This window comes from Jaculus jaculus, chromosome 2 (assembly GCF_020740685.1).
Source record: "Jaculus jaculus isolate mJacJac1 chromosome 2, mJacJac1.mat.Y.cur, whole genome shotgun sequence".
In the NCBI taxonomy this organism is placed as follows: Eukaryota; Metazoa; Chordata; class Mammalia; order Rodentia; family Dipodidae; genus Jaculus; species Jaculus jaculus.
The window spans coordinates 62,065,484-62,073,695 of NC_059103.1; the positions used below are offsets into that span (position 1 = coordinate 62,065,484).

The 8,212-nt window shown below is 44.8% G+C and overlaps 1 pseudogene; it reads right to left on the bottom strand.

Annotated features, from left to right (window-relative positions):
• Nucleotides 1–629: 629 nt before the first annotated feature.
• LOC101607052 lies at nucleotides 630–1,748 on the bottom strand (annotated as a pseudogene).
• Between the last annotated feature and the right edge of the window lie 6,464 nt (nucleotides 1,749–8,212).

Consider the following 8,212-nt stretch of genomic DNA (forward strand, 5'->3'; position numbering starts at 1 on the left):
ACTCTAGTTTTCTTTCCCACCAAAGCTCCAGCCTTTACAACAGGTTACCAGCCAGATGCCTGCTTCCAGAGCACTTGTTCTTACTAAAGGGGTGTCAATAACCTAATTTGCACCCATGTCCAGCTCCATAAAAGTAGATGCTAGTGGTAAGAAAATGAATGTTTTCCACCTCATTCCTTTATATCTGTGTATGACAGCATATGCACAGGATTCTTAAGCAGGATAAATGCTCTAGAACAGTTCAACCATGCAGAATATACCTTAGGAGACCACAGTGTAGTGTATCCCAGCCTCCATGGGGAAGAGCCTGGCTCTTTCCTCAACAGCCACAAGGAAATTTCTTTATTTCTGTGGTGCAAGCCTAAGACAGAGAGAAGAGGTGGGTTTAGATTTGAGGAGCAATTCAAACCATGGCTATGTGACCTCAGAAAACCCCCATAATCTTCTGAACAATATTTCACTTATTTAATTATTTAAGATAAAGAGAGAAGAGAGAAGGGGGGGAGGGGAAAGAGAGAGGGAGAGAATGAACACACCCACACCAGGACCTCTAGCCACTGAAAACTAACTCCAGACACACACACCATCTTTTTTTTTGGAACTATGGCCTTTTATTTTTACTTTGTTGTTCAAAGAAAGTCATCAGTTTTGCCTGTTTTGTACAAAAAGTTTGAGGAGTATCTGTAAAATAGAAACCTTGAACTTAAAGGAAATCTGGTTGAAGATTTTGTATTTTTATAGGAGAGGAGTAGTGCTAAGCACAGAGTGATAGGACTGTAATCACTGCCAAGCCTTGGAAAGAATCTTGCTGTCACACAATGCAGGTAAAAGATAATGGGATAACAAAAAGTAATCAAGGAGCCAACCAACATTTTTGGACCGAGCATTCATCACGTAAGCTCAAAAGGTGTATGCATAGGCAGTATTAGTGCCTAAAGCTGTCAGCCAGTGGCACATTCTGCAGCAGTTCCCCAAAGCCCTGGCACTCCTGGGCAGTAAAACCAGCCTTCGTTTTGTTCCCCTAGGGGTTACGAAGGTCAATTTCTTCATGAGCCACATTGAGGTCCCCACATAGCACAAGGGGTTTGTGAGCCGCCAAACCCTTCAGAAACTTGCGAAAGGCTTCATCCCAGCCTTGGCGGTACTCCAGTCTTACCAGACCGCAGCCTGCGTTAGGTACATAGGCTGTTACCAGTACAAACGAGTCAAATTCAGCCACAATCACTCGGCCTTCTTGATCATGCTCTTCCTCACCTACAGAAATGGTTTAAACAGTCAGCATTAAAAATACAAAGCAGAGAATATAGGAATAAAACACTGGGAGCATGAGTTGAGAATTAACAGGGTCTTACAAACGCCATAAGAAACTTTGGGCACTGCCAGAAAAGTAGACCTACCCCACTGTATCCTTCCTTGTCTGAAGGAGCTGACCAGTAATGGTGACAGAGGCCAGTCAGTGCTTGAAGTTCTTCTGGGAGTTTGTTCTCTGAACATTTGGTCTCTTGGAGGCAGAAAATATCATGAGCTTCTTCCTTTACCCAATCTAAACCTTTCTTCTTAATCCAGGCTCAAAGCCCATCCACATTCCAGGAGCAGATTTTGAGTGTGGAAGATTGGTCTGGTGAGTCCACACCGGCTGCCTCTTTTTCATTTTTCTTTGTCCCTGCCTTACTCTTCTTGGCTTCTGGCTGGGTTTTGGGCTTTCCTCTATCTTTGGCCACCGCTCCCCTTTTTCCACTTTTTGGCATTCCTGTCATTACTGCGGCCCAACTAAACAAGACGCTTCCATGATGCTTCCGCGTTGCCTGACCTGCGGGAGTCATTGCAGGACAAAGAATGGAGCATGCTGCCTTCTCCCCACGTGAATAACTGCTGTTACACGCACCATCTTGCACATCTGACTTTAGATAGATCCTGGGGAATGGAATCCAGGTCCTTAGGCTTTTCAGTTAGTGTTTTAACCACTGAGCCATCTCTCCAGCTCTATTTCCTTACTTTTATTCCAAGACAGTTGATCCCTGATGTTTCTACCATAGACCAAGAAAGTCAATGTTAAAATAATATTCAAACCGTTACACTTGAGTGAAACATAAGATTCATTTATAACAATCAGGATTTCCCCTTTCCTCAGGCTAAAAACTGAAGATCATATGATTAAAAAGTTTCATTTAGATTGTTATGTCTATGCTATATCAGATAAAGAACTATAAAATAAAATAAAATCATACATTCCTTTTAAAACTACAGATTTTAAAAGTGTTTGAGGTTCTGGGCTTCCGGTCAAGATGGCGACCGCCTAGCTGCACTACAAACAACGAGGGAAAAAAGGTAAGTATTCAAGAGAAATTAGGAACTTTCTGAAGAGGGAGGGCACAGATCGGGGTAAAAGAGGGAAGCACACACCCCCGCGACCCATGCCCCGCCACCCCGCCCGCCGCAGATAACTGCATCGGGCAAGGCCCCGCGCCCAGCGGCCCGGCGCCCCGTGCACACCAAGCCCCACGCGCCCCGGCGGCCCAGCGCACCCCACAACCCCCGTGCCCCACACCCGCCACACCCCCCCCGCACCCCCCCAGCACGCCCCTTCCCCCCAGCGCGCCCCACGCTCCCTATCCACACACGGCAGACGCGGCCCAAGCGAACCAAGGCTTCCCGCGCCCCGGGCACCCAGGCCTGCCCCGCGCCCCCACGCGACCAAGACCCCTGCGCCCCACCCCCGCGTGCCTCGAGACCACCCCACGCCCGCCCCACCCTCCCGCGCGCCCCACCCCCCGCGCGTTCCGTGCTCTCTATCCACACACAGCAGGCACGCCCCAAGCGCCCAGCGCCCCGGGCGCCCAGGCGTGCCCCGCACCCCCGCGCCCCCCCCCCGCGCACCCTGAGACCCCCACGCCCCACCCCCACGCGCCTCGAGCCCTCCCCCGCGTGCCCCGCCCCCGCCTCCCCCCCCAGCGAACCCAACACTCCCTACCCACACGCGACGGGGCGCTCAAAGCGCCCCACAGCGTCCAGCGCCCGGGCGCCCAGGTGTGCCCCGATCCCCCCGCGTGCCCCGAGACTCCCCGCGCCCCACCCCCCGCGCTCCTCGAGCCCCCCCCCCCGTGCACCCCATCCCCGCCACGCATCCAGACTGCCCCCCAGCGTCCCACAGCATCCAGCACTCCATCTTACCTCAGCGTGCTCCACGCCCCCTGCGCTACCCGCGACCCCCTGGACCCCCTCACCCCCTCCCCCGCGCGATCCAACCTCTGGCCAATTTGATCAAGCAAAAAAAGGAGAGACTCCAAATTAACAAAATTCAAAATGAAAAAGGAGAGATCACAACAAACATAAGTGAAATCGGCAGAATCATCAGGACTTATTTCAAAAACCTCTACTCCACAAAACTGGAAAATGTGGAGGAGATGGATAAATTCCTGGATGCATATCATCTACCAAAGCTAAACTCAGAGCAGATCAACCACCTCAATGAACCCATCACGCTCATGGAGATTGAAAAAGTAATAAAAAACCTTCCAAAAAAGAAGAGTCCAGGACCAGATGGATTCCCAGCTGAATTTTATCAAACCTTCATGGAAGAACTCAAACCAATCTTCCTAAAACTGTGCCACACAATTGAAGAACAGGGAAAACTACCCAACTCCTTCTATGAAGCTACTATCACCCTAATCCCAAAACCAGGCAGAGACGCCACAAGAAAAGAAAACTATCGGCCTATTTCCCTAATGAACATAGACGCAAAGATCCTCAACAAAATTCTCGCAAACCGAATCCAACAACACATCAAAAGCATTATCCACCTTGACCAAGTGGGATTTGTCCCAGGAACACAAGGGTGGTTCAACATACGAAAATCTGTCAATGTAATACACCACATAAACAAGCTTAAACATAAAAATCACATGATCATTTCAATAGATGCAGAGAAGGCCTTTGACAAGATACAACATCACTTCATGATCAAAACATTGGAGAGAATCGGCATGGCCGGTTCACATCTTAATATAATAAAGGCAATATACAAAGCTCCAAAGGCCCAAATAATTCTTAATGGAGAGAGACTGGAGGAATTCCCATTGAGATCAGGAACAAGACAGGGATGTCCTCTCTCACCTCTGCTTTTCAATATAGTTCTGAAAGTCCTAGCCCAAGTAATAAGGCAGGAGAAGGAAATAAAAGGGATACAATTTGGAAAGGAAGAAGTTAAGTTAGCTCTATTTGCTGATGACATGATTGTATATGTAAGAGACCCGAGAGACTCCATCCCAAAACTCCTGAAGGTGATTAACTCCTATAGCAAAGTAGCAGGATACAAAATCAATGCACAAAAATCGGAAGCATTTCTATATGCAAATGACAAAGACACAGAAAAAGAAATAAAGGACATAGTCCCATTTTCAATAGCAAAAAATAAAATAAAATACCTTGGAATAACGTTAACCAAGGAAGTAAAAGATCTATACAACGAAAATATAAAAACTCTCAAAAAAGAAATTGAGGAGGACTTGAAACGATGGAAAGACCTCCCATGCTCCTGGATAGACAGAATTAACATTGTGAAGATGACAATCCTACCAAAGGCAATATATAGATTTAACGCAATTCCAATTAAAATCCCTACAATGTTCTTCACAGACATAGAAAAAATGATCTCAAATTTCATATGGAAAGGCAGAAGGCCTCGCATATCCAAACATATCCTCAGCAAAAGAAATACCTCTGGTGGCATCACCATACCCGATATAAAGTTATACTACAAAGCCATAGTAATAAAAACAGCATGGTACTGGCATAAAAACAGGAGTATAGACCAATGGAATAGACTTGAGGACCCGGATTTTGGGCCAAGCAACTATAGCTACTTGATATTCGACAAAGGCCCAAACAATATAGACTGGAAAAAAGATAGCATCTTCAACAAATGGTGCTGGACAAACTGGATAACCACATGCAGGAAACTAAAACTTGATCCACACATTTCACCATGCACAACACTCAAATCCAAATGGATCAAAGACCTCAACATAAGACCAGAAACTCGAAAACTACTGGAAGAAAATTTAGGAAGTACTTTCCATGATATAGGAATGGAAAAAGACTTCCTGAATAAAACCCCAGTGGCTCAAGTTCTTAAACAGTCACTGAACCATTGGGATCATATGAAGCTGAAGAGTTTCTTTACAGATAAGCATATAATAAACAAAGCCAATAGAATACCCACAGAGTGGGAGAAAATATTTGCAGGTTATCCAACTGATAGAGGCCTTATCTCTAGAATTTACAAAGAACTCAAAAGTCTAAACAATAAGAAGACAAATACCCCACTCACAAAATGGGGCACAGAGTTAAACAGGCAATTCACAGAGGAAGAGATACAAATGGCAAACACACACCTAAGAAAATGTTCATCATCCCTAATCATCAGAGAAATGCAAATTAAAACAACTATGAGATTCCACCTTACCCCAATAAGGATAGCCAACATCAAAAGGTCAAATGAAAATAAATGCTGGCGAGGATGTGGAGAAGCAGGGACACTCATTCACTGTTGGTGGGAATGCAGGATGGTACAACCACTTTGGAAAGCAATATGGAGACTCCTGAAAAAGCTGACTATAGAAATACCAACAGACCCAGTTATACCATTACTGGGCATGTACCCTAAAACCTTCAAACCAAAAGCCAGAGAGATTTGCTCAACCATGTTTGTAGCAGCTCAATTCGTAATAGCTAAAAGCTGGAATCAACCCAGATGTCCATCATTAGAAGAATGGATAACAAAGATGTGGTATATCTACACAATGGAATTCTATACAGCAGTAAGAAAAAACGACATAAAGAAATTTGAGGAAAAATGGTTGAACCTGGAACAGATCATTCTCAGCGAACTTACCCAATCACAGAAAAAAAATCGACACATAGTCTCACTCATCTGCAACACCTAACCTGAATTTGCCCAAGATGCCTTACATACCCAGCAAGTACCTCATGGACTAGACAATAAGATGGATGGGTGGGCGGGGAGGGATTCAAAGGGTGGAAAATAGTAATCCGGACCCAAACGGCAATGGTACCATAAAATTCTACTTCCTAAAAGACAGACCAAATGACTGAACCTTCACTAGTCCCTTACAGGAAACACCTGAACCACAAGACACTGGAGAGGGTAGGATCAAGACTGACCTAAATCTCCTACATCTTCCTTCCCTCCCTCTCCCCCTCTCCCCTCTATCTCTCTCCTCTCTAACTCTTGTATATTAGTTATCTTTTTCCTCAATTTCTTAGTGGACACTGACCTGTAACCCCCACTTCCAGCTTGGGCCTACAATCCACAATGAGCTTTTGATCAGAGAAACCTACAAGGTTTCCCAAAACAATGACAGACTTCTCCCACCAAAGGCCAGTGGTAAGACCCTATTGCTGAAGACTCCATACGCAGCTGACACGTAAAAAGGAATGACATGGCTGGAAGCCAGGAGAGAGTCAGTCCCCAGACAGTCAGTGTGTCTAGTGCCAGAAGGCGCTACATAGGCGACTGGGGGAAGTGACCAAGATCTGTCCAAGCAACACATTGTTTAACCTAAGTAGCAACAATTAACCGGATGTGATACCCACACAAGTGCAATAGTGGTACACAGCCATGGTGAGGAATCAATTGCTCTTGATTTGGCTAACTGATCCACTCAGTGGTACTAGACCCTTAGCTGGAGCTGGGAAACAAGTCAGAACCATACCCAAACACAAGCCCACTCTACAATATCAAGCTACCATCAATCACGGGGTATAAGAGGGCCTACACCTATCAAACTGTCTATCAAAAAAGTAAGTGTTATCTCAATTTTCTGGGTGCTAACTTACTCTCCGTTGGAGAATCTGCTTCTCTTTTCCAGATAGATGCAGATCCTAAGAAGAGAGCTGCCCCAACATACCTCAGAAGGGGCCCAACTGAAACTAAGGACAACTGGCGAAATAAGCAAGGGTGATGTTTTCCTGTGAACTGGATACCAGCACAAAGGGGAAGGAGATCAATGCAGAGAAAAATCAACTCCTACCAAATCAGAGAGCCAGAGCCTCAGAGGCCCCCAACACCTCAGCACTGAAGCAGACCAAAAATGAACCCAACATGGCTCAGGGAAATCTTGCGGAAGAGGGGGCGGAAACAATGTCAGAGTTACATGTTGGGTCATGATTTTCAGAGACATTTATCATACTAATAACTGGGGGCTAACTCCACAATGCACGACCCATTTTCAATAATAAGGAGGGTCTAATGGGAGGGGGTAGATCACAGATGAGCCTAAATAATGGTACCAAACTGCCTGTATTTACTGAAAAGAAAACTAATAAATTAAATTAAAAAAAAAAAAAGTGTTTGAGGTTTTCAGATCAGATAAAAAAAATCCTGAAGGTATGCAACTCCTTCACTTCATGGCTGGGAGGCAGTTGGAGCAGGGAAGGAGCTCAGCATAGGGATTCTGATGGGCAGATTCTTAGCCCATGACATGCACCTCACTCTCAAAGAACCCACCTAGTCAGGTATTATGCTGACTGGAGATAATCTTAAACCTTAGCAATTTAGAGCCTTAAGTCTTGATCCTCACATGTCAAAAACAGGTGAAAGTATCTGAGAAAGAAAGAGCAAGTTTGAGACATAGCTTGAGGGTAATGTTCTTGAGTGTTTTAAATTGTATACTTAGAGAAAATGGGTTAGCCAAGAGGAGTAATGCTTCACTTTTTGGGTAATGTCCCTCAGTGTATCTCCTCATTTGATCTGGAATTAAAAGCAAAAGTTACTGGCTTATCAACACTACTATATGTCATAGAAGTTTTATTACCTAGAATGACTGGGAAAAGCCAGGGAAATATTCATCCAATGACACACATCTACCCTTCTACTTATTTCTTCATTCCTGAACAAACATTCATTCAGGAAGCTTGTTAATGAAACAGTTTAAAGGGGAATAGCTAGGAACAGCTGTGATGTTTCTCTCCATGATCTTTGTACTCTCAGGTAAAAAAAAAAAAAAAAAAAAAAGAGAAAGCAGGAGAGGATATTGACTGACAGATAACTGGCTAGTAAACATATAAATAACCACACAAGAACCTGATGGCATGTGAAAGCAAATCTGAGAAAGCTGAACATGTATAATAAAGCTTGAAAGTTTAGCTGGTTACAGTCGGATAACTTCCAACTCTGCACTATCCCTTTGCG